This window comes from Camellia sinensis, chromosome 2, assembly GCF_055761805.1.
Source record: "Camellia sinensis isolate YWXY chromosome 2, ASM5576180v1, whole genome shotgun sequence".
NCBI classification, from domain to species: Eukaryota; Viridiplantae; Streptophyta; class Magnoliopsida; order Ericales; family Theaceae; genus Camellia; species Camellia sinensis.
The window spans coordinates 151,613,655-151,627,187 of record NC_138962.1 but is presented as its reverse complement, the minus strand read 5'-3'; the positions used below and the strand labels follow the sequence as shown (position 1 = coordinate 151,627,187).

Here is a 13,533-nt window from a genome sequence, read left to right as displayed (position 1 = left end):
TTTTGTGTGTGTGTGTAGGATTTGCATTTATGTTCTCAGTTTCATGCCACCAAAATTAAATTTTCTATAGATTCATCATATATCATTTTTAAATATGTGTATATATTTTGTAAATATTGTACTACTTTTTAAAATATTTGTATATATTTTCAGTTTGATTGAAGTTATTATTAATCTTACTCTTTAATTCTAATTTTTTTCATATATCTTTCTCACAATATTATTTTGATAACTGTTTTTGGCCCGTGTCCCGCCTCTAACATATATTAAATAGATGCAACATAAGAGGAAAAAAAAAAAAAAAGAAGAAGAAGAAGAAGAAGAAGAAGAAGAAGAAGAAGAAAGCCATATGCCAATATATCACATTAACCCACATATGCCAATATATCACATTAACCCCCACATTGATCAGGAAATACACAAAAGAGTCCAAAACGAAATGCAAAGCAGACTTATCTGTGGAGGAAGATGAAGGGTAACCGTTTATTTTATGCTCTCAAACGAGTTTGAGAAGAAAGAAGGTTACCTAGAATTATTTAAGGGCGACATGTGGGGTTTAGGCAGTTACCGCAGTTTCAGAGTTTGAGAGCAATTCGATGTTGACGAAGTCCTCGGCAAGAGCAATATTGCTATAACTACTACTAGTAGTCTTGCTGCTGCCGAGAAGAATCGCTATCATGGTATAGCGACTGAGTGTAGTAAAGTTGTTTATTGTGAGGATCTCCAAATTGTCATCTTTAAGCTGAACGCTGTTAGTGAAGCGTTCTCCATCTGGCGAAAGCAGAACCTGCTTGGACATAGACCCCCATTCGTTCTCCATGCTCACTATCAAACCTTTTGGTGTAAAAGTGTTTCCAGCGGTTATGCTTTTGCGGACTTGTTCCTCAATGTATTTGAACCTTGCCGCTTCCGAGATCATCTGAATGACCACAATGAGCGGTTCGCCTACACTCCCACTGAACCACAACCTTGTGATGGCGTCAGATAGGGGAGTTGGTCCCAGAGGGAGTTCCTCCCTCCTGCTAGCTCCTGGCTGGTTCTCAAGGCTGATATAGCTGCTGTTGAAGGCTAACCGGGTTTGACTGGTGCTAACGAATAAATTGTCGAGTTGAAGTGCCGTAACGTCGTCGAAAAAGTAGGATTTGTTATTTGCACCAGTAAAAGCCACCAAATAAAGGTTCACCACATCTATTGCCAAGGTGACTGTGTAGCCAATGCCATTGATGAGACTGGCCAGAACGAACCGGTTCCCAACCGAAACTTCACTTGCGAGGTTCAGCACTGGTAGACCATTTACTGTACGGGTTCCCCGTGACACGATTTCTCGCAGTTCCTCTATGAAGTCTCTGTATTTTTCGAAGGTGGCACCTTCCACATTGAAGGAGATGGAGGGATAGGCCTGGACGTCGCCTTGGATTCCAAGGCTGTAAATTGCGAGAACAATGAATAATATCGCTGCTACCACTCTCATCTTGCTATACTTGCTATTTGCTATGAGGATAAATATTCATATATATATATATATATATCTCTAGATGATACACTATATATATTATATTCATGTAATTTGACACTCAACTCGAGGAACACGGGGTAACTTTTCATGTTAAATTATCATGTACATGAGAAGTTATTATATTCATGTAATTTGATGCTCAACTCGAGGAACGCGAGGACAATTCTTCATGTTAGATTATCATGTGCAAGAGAAGTTATTATATTCGTGTAATTTGATGCTCAACTCGAGGAACACGAGAGCAATTCTTTATATCAGATTATCGTGTGCATGATAAGTTATTAGTTGGTCTTGGAATATTGCCGTATGGTGTCTTAATAATATTGTAATTGATAGAAGAGATAGAATTTACAAATTTATATTAGTTAATTACAAAATAAGAAAAAAAATGATAAATTATAATTGGTAAAAGGTATAATCAGGTGCTAACTCTAAACCAATCAAATAGTTTTTCCATGCAAAAGCCAGCCACCCTCATTGTTCACGTGGCCAGCGGCCCTCATTGTCCATGTGGCCACTTTTTCTTTTTTTTAATACTAGTACGAACATCGAGCGAACATGATTTACCGTACCCATGATATGATATAAGAAATTTATATTAAGATGATAACAATACAAAATTATTTCAAAATATAATTATTAAATTCATGGGTTAATAAAGGTGAAAGTACAGGAATCATATTTAGTGAGAGTGAAAAGATTTTAAATCTTGTGGATAAATTCATAGATAATGAATATTGTTATACAAAAATAAAAATAAAAATAAAAAACTCAATGAAAGTTGGATCTTTCTATATTTTTTTTTTCCGCGCTTAATCAAAGTTTAAGGTCGTCAGATAATTAATTTCACCGACTAATTTTATAGACCTCATTTGAGAACTAAAAATTTTATCCGAAAACCAAATGATTTCAAATTTGCTAAAGTTGAAAATCTCAACTTTAAGATGAAATTGACCCATTATGAAACTAATTTGTACTCATTTTGGTAATTTAAACCATTCATCTTATACAATTAACTAAGAAAATTATTAATGTAAAAAATTAAAAAGATTCAATATCTATTGTCATTCCATCAGATTATTTTTATCTAAACAGTAATATATGTTTTTACAAATATATCATCCATTTGTTATAAGATATATGTAATTTGATTTTGTGATTAATTATACCTAATCAATCCAATTTTTTGCATACATATTTGTCTTAACTTATTATATTAGATGAACAGTTTAAATCACTGAGAGAGTACAAATCGATACCATATTGCACGGACTTCACTTGTAAAGTTGAGATTTTCTACTTTAGTAAAACCAAACTCTTATTTCCTATATTTTTATTTTTATTTTATTTTATTTTATTTTTAGTAAAAGGCCAAAAAATATTTTAGCCAAAAAACAAGAAATTAAAAAAAAAATCACCAAAACAACCACTTCTCAAATGAATTATATGAGAAAAAAAAAATCATAAAATTATAAGGTAGAAGATTATGTAAATCAACAAGCAAAGTAAATCGGTTTAAAACCTTCAAATACACTTGGTTGTCTATATATTAGACAAGGAGCACTGACATGGAGTAATGATATATTATACTCAATACGAATATTAGCGTCACATAATATATATTTTTTATTTTTTTTATTTTATGTACCTAACATTATTAATAATTCAAAGAGTAATGATATTACAAATAAAAAAATGATACAAAATTTATATGATAAAGACTGAATATGGCTGAATATAAACTTCACACGTTAGAACAAACACTACATGAAATGTATGTTTTAACAGCGTTTATATGATGGCCTTTTCTTAAACGTCGTCTTTTTTAATATTTAACGGCGTTTTGTAAACGTCGCCTTTTGTGCTAATCAAAACGACACCGTTTAGCTAATAGAAAACGCCTCCAAATGTGTTACAAGCTCTCACACCCTCTCCCTCCCTCTTGAGACTCTCATTCTTTACTCTTCAGTCTCCGTAAAGAAGATGCCTCAAATCTCTCGCTCACTCTCTCGCTTCAGCTTGGTGATCCCTTAAATCTCAGAGTGATTTCAGAATAGGAATCGATTGGAATCAGCTCGGTGATTTAATTTGTTTACCTATTCCATTTACATAGAAATCACTGAGAGGCAAACCTATCTCCATCAAGCTTCAGAATCGATATCATTTACTGAGAGGTAAACCTATCTGCATTAAGTCGATCTGCATCAAGCTCAGTGATTTTGATTTTGATTTTGATTTCGATTTCATTTTTTTTTTCTCTCTCGCTCATTTTCACTCTCCTCTGTCACCAGACTCAACTCTCTCTCTCTCGCTCCTCTGCCGATCTCATCCACACTCACCGCCACTACTGTCTTCTTATTATCACCTCAGATCGACAGCTACAGTGGTGGAAGAGGATGGCGGTGGTGGTGCTCATTGAAGGATTTCGAACTAAAGACAAAGACATTTTGTTAGTAATAATTATTTCAAAGGATGGCGGTGGTAGTGCCGTCGCTGTAGATCTAAAGGATTTCGAACTAATTAAAGCCAGATCTAAATGTTTCAAAGAACACCTGATCCAAATATGGGGGTTTCGAATCAGATATGTTAGTAAGCTTCTTCGAATCCTTCCGTTTTCAGTAAAAACTTTTTTTCATCAACTTCTGTATATGTTTGTGTGTGTGTGTGAGAAAGTGTTGAAGAAGAGGCTGTAGTGTTCTTGATTTTCCTCCTTGCTTCTTGAATTCTATAAATCTCACCAACAACAATGGTCAAGTTTTATGTTTCTGCTCTCTCTCTCTCTCTCTCTATATATATATATATATATATGCATATCCACATATCCAAGATTTGTATATTTATATATTTGTTCTTGTTTCTGCTGCTGAACAAAAAAATGCTTGAAGCGAGAAAGAACAAGAGAAGTTCAGATTGCGGAGAGATCAAATTGCAGTGACCTTCTTTTCATGTAAATTATTCGGTGTCTCGGGTGTGAACGTGTGGAGTTGAAAGTTCCTGTAGAGAATGAGGACCAAGGTTTGAAAAATGGATGCGAATTTGAGATTGGTGGTGGTAAAGAGAGCAAGGTGAATAGTAGTAGAGATGATCAGTTTGAAATGCATATCAACCAAGTGAGCAATTACAGCTATGGAGAAGCTGAGGCATTGACTGATGATATTGAAGGTAATGCAGTCATTTTGTTTTAAGAGGAAGTTTACGTTACCATTTGTATTTTTTACTTTGTTTAATTCAATTCATTTTTCTTAGTAGAGTTCCCCAAATATGGATGTTTGCACTGCTTTTGCAGTTGCGATTAATGCAAACACCACTCAGAACTATGTTGGTTCTAGAAGTTTTATTCAAGAAACACAAGTGAGTTTCTGAACCTCTTCCTTGCATTTTTAGCTCATCATTCTTCATCACAGCAACTGAAACCAAGCTCCTGCCACAGGGATCACATTTGTTTGAAATAGTGATAGTTAATCTATTCAATGCCTTTAGAGATTTGCTCTACACCAACCTTTTGTCATGCCTTATTTGCCTCACTGTCAACTTGTATTATTGTTACATTCATCTGGGTATTTCAAATATTGATTTCTCTGTATTCACCTCTCATCTTGGTACTGTTTTTGCAGATAACTAGTTCAGTTTTAGGTAATTTGTTGGATGTTGTTGAGGTACAGGTAGCGCGTGTTGAGCTTCAGAATCTGACCTACTCAAGTTTTTGTCCTCCATTTGGTAATATATATCCCCTATATATCCCTGCGTTTTTGTTACCTAGATGTAATGCTCGTTGAGAAAATTAAATGTTTGATTCTATTGTGTTAAGAAACAATTAAGATCATCCTTGACTAATGGGATGTGGTGTGGTTCAACATATTTCAATGCTACGCAGATAAAAGTTAATTTGTTACCTAGATGTGATACTTTTTTTTTTTTTTTTGGGTGTGTGCATGTGTAATGATTTATAGCTGCTTAATCCACTCTTACATTAAGGAAAAGAAAAAAACTATCCATGTTTAAATGCCTAAGTCGATTAATTTTCATTCATTCTATTAATATAAAAGATGGCAGGGCATAGTCTTTGGCATCACAGAAATTTGTTCCTGCTTATCTTTATTTTATGCTACTTTTTTATTGACTTCAATTTTTTTTTAATGTTACTTATATTCATTACGAAAATATCACATATTTTGTCATGCATATGGATCCGTAGATTTTAATTTTATTCTATTGATTCTTGCAGTTGAGCAGCTTGAACTACATCTTCACTTCGTTGATTTTAGCAGTGGTAGAAAGGTAGCATTGATTCTTGACATGTCATGTTTAAAATGATATAATTTCGTGATTCAACTCAAATTTAGCAATGGCTCGACTTCTCGAGTTCCTCAGTCAAACTTGCATAGCATCAGCAATGCATTTTTTAATCTTAGTTTTACCATATAACTATTGGTTGTTAGAGATGTTCGATTTATGTAGGACAAGATGGTCTTGCATGGTGCATGCAGTAGATCTCTTCTTATTAGTCGAACAACCTGGATTAGATGTTTAATTTTGGAATGATTTGGCATTTAACCAAATTACTATTTGAGAATTGAGTTGAAAATAGATTTGGCAATCTGCCTAAAATCCTTTTAAAGTTTGATGGACCCGAAAACTTCCCACTAGAACACTTGCACATGAAGATGGACACACTTTATTGTAAACTTTCATAAAAGCTGCTTCTGTGTGAGCTTTAAATCTCTAATCTTTCCAATGTGTTTACTTTCTTATCAAAAGCTATAATATACAACTTCAACTCCAAAGTATTTATTATGGTGGTACTTTCATTGGTCTATGACTATATATGTATATATGTAACTGTTAGCACAAACATGCCTTAGAAAAGGATTTCATGTTACTAGAGATGAGGTCCTTTCATCGTGTATGTTGATTCCCTCACATGTTGTTGCTTGCTTCTCCATATTTGAGCAACTAGAAAATGGGAGATTCAAGATTTGAACATTCTTGTTTTCTCCTTTAAATGTTCTCCAGCTCAACTATGAGAAAAAAGAAAGAAAGAAAAAAAAAAAAAAAACTAGAACAATGTTATTTACCTGCATTTCCATATCTTTTCCACTTTTGAGGCAATATAATGGGACATTGAATAACCTTAAGTTTGATAATTGTGAATGGTGGCAGTGTCTTTGTTGGAAAGTGTGAAAAAAAAATTAAAAATTGTAATTTGGGATTTTAGGATCTGTGTCTGAAGCAGCAGTTGTAACGCATGCTAAGAAAACACAGTGAGTGATATAACATTTTTTTTTTTTTGATCGGCAAAAAGAAGTAACCTTTATAGATGGAAAATCATACAAGATATGAGATTACATCAAATAAAGGGAAGGAGTTTGGTGAGGAACCAAACCCGAAAGGAAAAAACAGAAGAACAGATCACAGACAAGAGAACCAAAAACAGAACAAAGAACTAAACAATGTAACAAACCAACAGATTAGCAAACCTTAGACCACCAACAGACCAACAGAACCAACCAATGTAACAAACAAACCACCAGCCCACAAATTTCCAACTCAAAACAGATTAACAGCCCACATAGCAGAGCACCATCGACCCAAATTAACAACCTACCAGCACTCCACCTTATATCAGTTCAGCCTGTACTTTTGCAACCATTAGCACGTAACCACAGCAGTTCTGCACTCCACATTACAACAATTCATCAGAGCACTTAACCACAGCAGTTCTGCACTCCACATTACAACCAAACACCAACACAAATACACCAAGAGACCAGCAAACTATTAACTTGATTCTTCCCACAAAAACAAAAACACAAATACACTGATGATCCTTCCCACAAAAACAAATACATAGATACCCTGATGATCCTTCCCACACTTAGATTCTTCTCATACCACAACCTCAATAGCTTGGTCTTTCTCATTCCACAAACTCAGAAAAGTCATTGAACTTCTGTTTTGAGCTCCAGACAATAACCCAGCCCTTTTATGAGACCAAAATGCACCAGTCTAGAACTAGAACCTTCACCCTCCATTCCTGATACAATATTTCACCTGAGGCAGATTAAAGACCAAGTCATTGATGGAGAAATCAACCTGGAGTTTCGATGCTTTGAACCACATAGCAACTCTAACCTTCACTAATTCACACAAAGCTTCCAGATTTGGTTGAGAACCATTAAAAACACAGTCATTTCTGTGCTTCCATGTGGTCCAGAGAGTGGCCAAAGGGATTGCCATCCAGATTTTCTTCTCCAGTTTCTGCATTACACACCCGGACCACCATTCCAGCAAACCATGCACCGATCCTGGAATCACCCACTGCAATCCCCACCAGTGGATAATATCTGACCAAAGCAACCACACAAAAGGGCAATGAAGCATAATATGTTCCACAGATTCAACCTCAATATGACAGAAAACACAGTCAAGACTTGCATTACCTGTGAGAATTCCAATTCTATGAAGGAAAGAAGATGTTTTAACCTTACCAAGCCAAGCTAACCACCCGAAAAATTGCACTTTTGGGGGCGCAAAGTTGTTCCAAATTGAGGCAGCCACTGGAATTACAGTTCCCAGAGAAGATTTGGACCATTTATAAATAGAAGAAACAGAAAAGAGCTTCGAGGAGTCTGCGCACCAAAGAAGCTCATCAGGATTGGTATTGCGCAGTGTTGGTGCAGTGCAAAGCAGACAAGATAATCTGAAAGCTTCTTTCTCCTCCCAAACCATCAAAGATCTTCTAAATCCCAGGTTCCATCCACCATCCTCTGCCCTCCTAATTTCTTAATTTCTTATTCAAAGTTTTAATCCTCCTCACACCTAACCCTCATAATTTCTTATTTTTAATGATATAACTTAAGACCACTTGTTTCTGCAGTATGCTTTTGAGAAGGGTCATTTTGATAGGATGAAAAAAACGTAATTGTGAGTTGAATGATTGTAATTTGTATGCCACTAAATAGATGCCTCTGGCCATCCTGTTCTCATCCATCTTGTCCACTCCACCCCTTTTTCTAATTTTATATGTTTGAACTGTTACGACATTGCAATCTTTTTGAATAATTGAACAACTATGCTTCTTTCTAGATTGTGCTAAATTTGCCTGTGAACTGCACTTGCAGGGCATGACCAACAATTGGTAGATGATATTCCAGTTGAGAAGCTATTAATCCATGATGTACCAGTTGACATCATATGCACTCCAACACAAGTAATTTTCACCAACACGCCAATCCCAAAGCCTCAAGGTTAGCGATATTCTATTTTGCCTGATCCCGAAATCATAATTTTCCCTTTAGTGGGTTGATTACACAGCCTTAAACCCATACCATGTATGATTAGTTTTTGCTCATGCTGTCTTCTTACCTTCACTTTGGTATTATTATATGTTCTTTTACAGTTATATGAATCGATATTTTTCTTGGTTATTTATGTTGATTGAGTTATTCCCCACTTTGTTTCTTTCTTTATTTATTTTTAAATAAATGCATACTAGAATCTCTCATATGTGTAGTTTTTTGTCCTAGGTTTCCAACATCATCTATTTGGATTCCCCAAACAGTGTAGGCTTTTCTTACTCTGAAAACATGACATTTTATTCGACTAGTGATTTACAAACAGCCTCTGAAACAAACATTTTCCTACTCAAGGTACTTTAAATTAAGAATTAATTAATGACAACTTTTGATAATATTGTTAGGAATAACTCGATAATTTTGTGGAAGCAAGTTTGGAAATTTAGAATCTATTTAGGGAAAAAAAAAATTGTTAATTAGTGAATGATTTTTGTTGTTTTGCAACCAGTGGTTCAATCTATTTCCAGAGTTTCTTTCCAATCCATTTTATATTGCCTGAGAATCTTATAGTGGAATCTATGTGCCAACTTTTGTTTCTGAAATAGTGAAAGGTATTTTATGGTGTCAAGACCTTGAATTCAAATTCATTTGATGCAGGGTTACATGGTGGGAAATGGCATTGCAGGCTCAAAGTTTGATGGCAACGCCCTCGTTCCATTTGCACATGGAATGGGTCTCATCTCTGATGGTATTTTTGAGGTACTCGAAAAGCGTATGCTGCCTAGGAAAAAGGAAAGAGACATGAAAAGTTACTCTCAGAATAAAAATCATTTTTACTTTCAACTGTTTCTTATCTAAAACCCATGTCCGCCTCTAATTATGACTAGGTCCAAATTTTTTAGTCCACTTTGACTTTCAATCCACCAGAGTAGCCTACAAACGATGGTGAGACCTTAGTGGTGATTAGCAACTGAAGGGTTTATTGATTGTCCGTATTAAGTTTTATCTTATGTTGGATTCAATTAACGCTTGTTTTTCTTTATTTTGGCAACCACAACTTGGCATTAATGTTTTGAGATTTTGGTAAAAAAGGCCAAGAAAAGTATTGTGATATAACATTTTGGAGATTATGAGATTGACCAATTTCTATATTGTAATTTTGATGAAAATTTAGCGTTAACTTTGGAAGAAACTGATGAGTAGACATTCCTCCAAGTACTTGTTTGCTGTTGGCACTAGCTAAGTTACATAGTTTTTGTTGCTCAACATGTGTTTGAGACAAATGCATGATCTTGTTGTAAGAAGCTGAAGATGCTTGCAAAGGAAACTATTATAATCCGAATAGTCTAACGTGCCAACTTATGATTAGCAAAGTAGAATCGGTAAGGTGGTTTTTATTTACACTTGCTTTAAACCCTATTTCCTTGAATTTTTTATTTTTTATTTTTATGTATGTTTATATTCTGAATGAATGTAAGAAACTTACTTTTAAAAACTGCTAATTAATTATGTTTATATTTAAAAATGTTTTGGTTTTTCACTTCCTGTCATGGTGACTATCTAGGTTATAAAAGATCTGAACTTATATGACATCCTTGAACCCTGCCATCATAGCCCAACTTCGAAAGAAGATGAAAACGCAAACACAAGCTTGCCATTGAGCTTCAAGCAATTAGGGGTGACTGAGAGGCCTCTTGCTGTGAGAAAAAGGATATTAGGACGTGCATGGCCTTTACGATCACTAGTAAGAGATGGCATAGTTCCAATGTGGCCTCAATTAATGGAAAATTCCGTTGTTCCATGCATTGTAAGTTAAATGAATTGATCTATTTTTCCCTTAATTATATTTGTGTTTGAAAATTGTTTAGCATGCACGCATATATTGCTTAGATTTGAAAATTAAGATGGGTAAACCTCAAGGATGGTATACATAATACTCGGTAACTATTTGTTCCCTCCAAAGTCATTTGACTCAAACAATATGTTTTTATTTTAATTTTTTTAAAGTGATATAAACATTTTGGCACCGATGTTTATAGTAGCGAAAAGATTGGGTAGGGAAAAACCCTTTTCTCTATTGTTCCTTGTATTTAAACCTTTATTGTGTTCTTTGTTTGATATGCTTGTTTTTGTTTTATTCTTACATGTAATTAATTTTGGTTTTTGTTGCAGGTCGCCACCTTGAGTTGCAAATATGGCCGATGGATCACAGCATCCATCAATTTCCCAGAAGATACATGGGCAATCTTATTTCTTATCTTGAATTTCTCCTAACTTGCGCTCCAGGAATACTGGTTTACACAATATGACTGGTGCATATGTAAATGGAGGTCTGCAGAGTCCTCTACCACCAACATTCCAAGGCACTAGCCTGGAATTTGCATCACCACTATCCTCTGTTTTTGTACAAGCTCTCGCAGAAAAAGGTTTTCATAGTTTTATGATAGACTTCCTCATGGGAGGAGTTTCTGCTGCTGTATCCAAGACTGCTGCTGCTCTGATAGAGCGAGTTAAGCTATTGATTCAGAGCCAGGATGAGATGATCAAAGTTGGTCGGCTGTCTGAACCATACAAAGGAATTTCTGACTGCTTTTCCCGAACAATTAACGATGAATGCATTATTGCTTCGTAGAGAAGCAACACTACCAATGTTATCAGATATTTCCCAACCCAGGTTAGCCTATCTTTTGTTTATATTTGTTAATCTTGCCATTTCTTTTGTTTCATTTTTCTGCTCTCGATTAGTATGGGAGCAGTTATGTCCACAGTCCAAAACATCTCTTCCACAACCCTGCCTCTCACATGATGGGACAACCCCATGTGAGTGTGTGGTCTGCAGAAATAATAATTGCATAATAATTAGTGTATATATATGTGTTTGCTAACAAAGGGATGGATTGACATCCTGAAATTTGAAAGGAAGTGATATCTAATCTGGATTTGATTTAGGTCCTCCAAACAGTTTCATCCTGTCAGTTTTGGAAGTTTGAATTAAAAACGCTGGCTTGTCGATGTTATTTATTAAGTTTCCGTTTTGATTTATCATTTGTTGACAACCATGTCTTGTTTTATAGAATGTCTCACAGAATTTGCAATTTCATCAATCCTTTTCAGGCCCTGAACTTTGCTTTCAAGGATTATTTTAAGAGGTTGTTTAATTTCATGAGAGACAAGGATGGTTAGTGGAAGTGGTTTGCCGGGAATTTGGCGTCAGGTGCTGCTGCTAGTGCTTCATCTTCTCTTTTTGTTTATTCCCTAGATTATGCTCGAACACGTTTGGCTAATGATGCTACAGCTGCTAAGAATGGTGGTGGAAGGCAGTTTAATGGTTTAATTGATGTTTGCAGCCTCATAACTAATCCCATTATTGGATGATTTCCAAAATTCGCCTAGTTTATTATTTCAAATATTTTTTTGTTGGAGCATGTAATTTTATTATAGACCTTTTCACTTGTCTCCATGTGAAAAGGTGATAATGGAGGATGAATATCACTAGATACTGGCATGGTCTCAAATCAATTCTTTTGTTATTTTTCTGCCTTTTTCTTTTGACAAATGTTCATTTGAATGGAAATAGGAGTTATTGTTTCATATTAGTACTACTTTGCAATTTCATTACAAGTAATAATTTCAAAAAAAAAAAAACAATTAAAAAAATAAAGATGTAATGGCATTTTTCAGAACCCCACTATATAGGTTTTTTAAAATTAAAAAAGCTATGATGACGTTTTTGAAATGTCGCTAAAAGTTGTTAGGACATCACTTTGCAGCTATGTATCACATTTAAAACGCCACCTATAACAAATTAACGACGTTTCTAGAGCGTCGCTGAAATTGTCATGACGTCACTTTGCCTTATGTACCACATTTAGCGGCGAACGCCGCCTATAACAAATTAACGACGTTTTTAAAGCGCCACAATGCTATAGCGACGGCCGCATCCTCGGCGTTTTGTGCTAAGCGTCACAAAAAGAATTAGTGGCGTTTTTGGCACTTATCGCGGTGTTTTTTAAACGCCGCTAAAGGCTGAATTTCCTGCAGTGAAAATACCATGGCAATGCTTTTTATTTAAACAATAAAATTGCCACATTAATATTGTAGTGTTTTTTTTTTTTTTGGTATAATTATTTTTAGTGGATGGATTTTCCCAATACAAAGGATATGAAAGACAATAATGGAGTGTTTGGCAAAAGGTTTTTTCGGCTTTTTGAGTTAAAATGGCACTAAAAAAAAATTAAATAGTCAATAAGATAAAATGTCATATCAAACTCATAATTATTTTAATTTTTTCTCTCACAAATATTACGTTCAACTACAAAAAAATTCAACGCTCTTCCCAAACACAATTATTTTAGCCTATTAAAATAATCAAAAACTAAACTAAAATGAGTCCGAATCCTCTGTCATGGCTCCTATAGTGCTTCCTACCATGCTCCAAAACATCGTCGTTTTGGTATTTTTTTTTCTCCCTTTATTCTTTTCCTAACCTCTCAAACGTTTGTGAGCTCCCTCACCTGAACCAACAACAAAACCCAAATTCAAAACAAACTCAGAAGAAGAAAAAGAAGAAGAAGAAGAAGTACATTCCACTTGAAACTCACATTTTTCATTGACAAAGCCTTAGCTCTCTACTCACCGATCCGACTCTCTATGATTCATTTTCCCTATAAGAGAAAATAATATAGGTGTCGTAGAACTCGAAGGGGCCAAGATTCGGGTTCT

General features: G+C 35.0%; 2 pseudogenes across 1 annotated transcript; one reads left to right on the top strand and one right to left on the bottom strand.

Annotated features, from left to right (window-relative positions):
• Positions 1-332: 332 nt before the first annotated feature.
• Positions 333-1,692, bottom strand: LOC114278888 (nigrin b pseudogene; annotated as a pseudogene). Its single transcript, XR_014361808.1, has one exon. The product of XR_014361808.1 is annotated as a nigrin b pseudogene (transcript).
• Positions 1,693-11,005: 9,313 nt separating this feature from the next.
• Positions 11,006-12,188, top strand: LOC114278882 (ADP/ATP translocase 3, mitochondrial-like; annotated as a pseudogene).
• Positions 12,189-13,533: the final 1,345 nt, after the last annotated feature.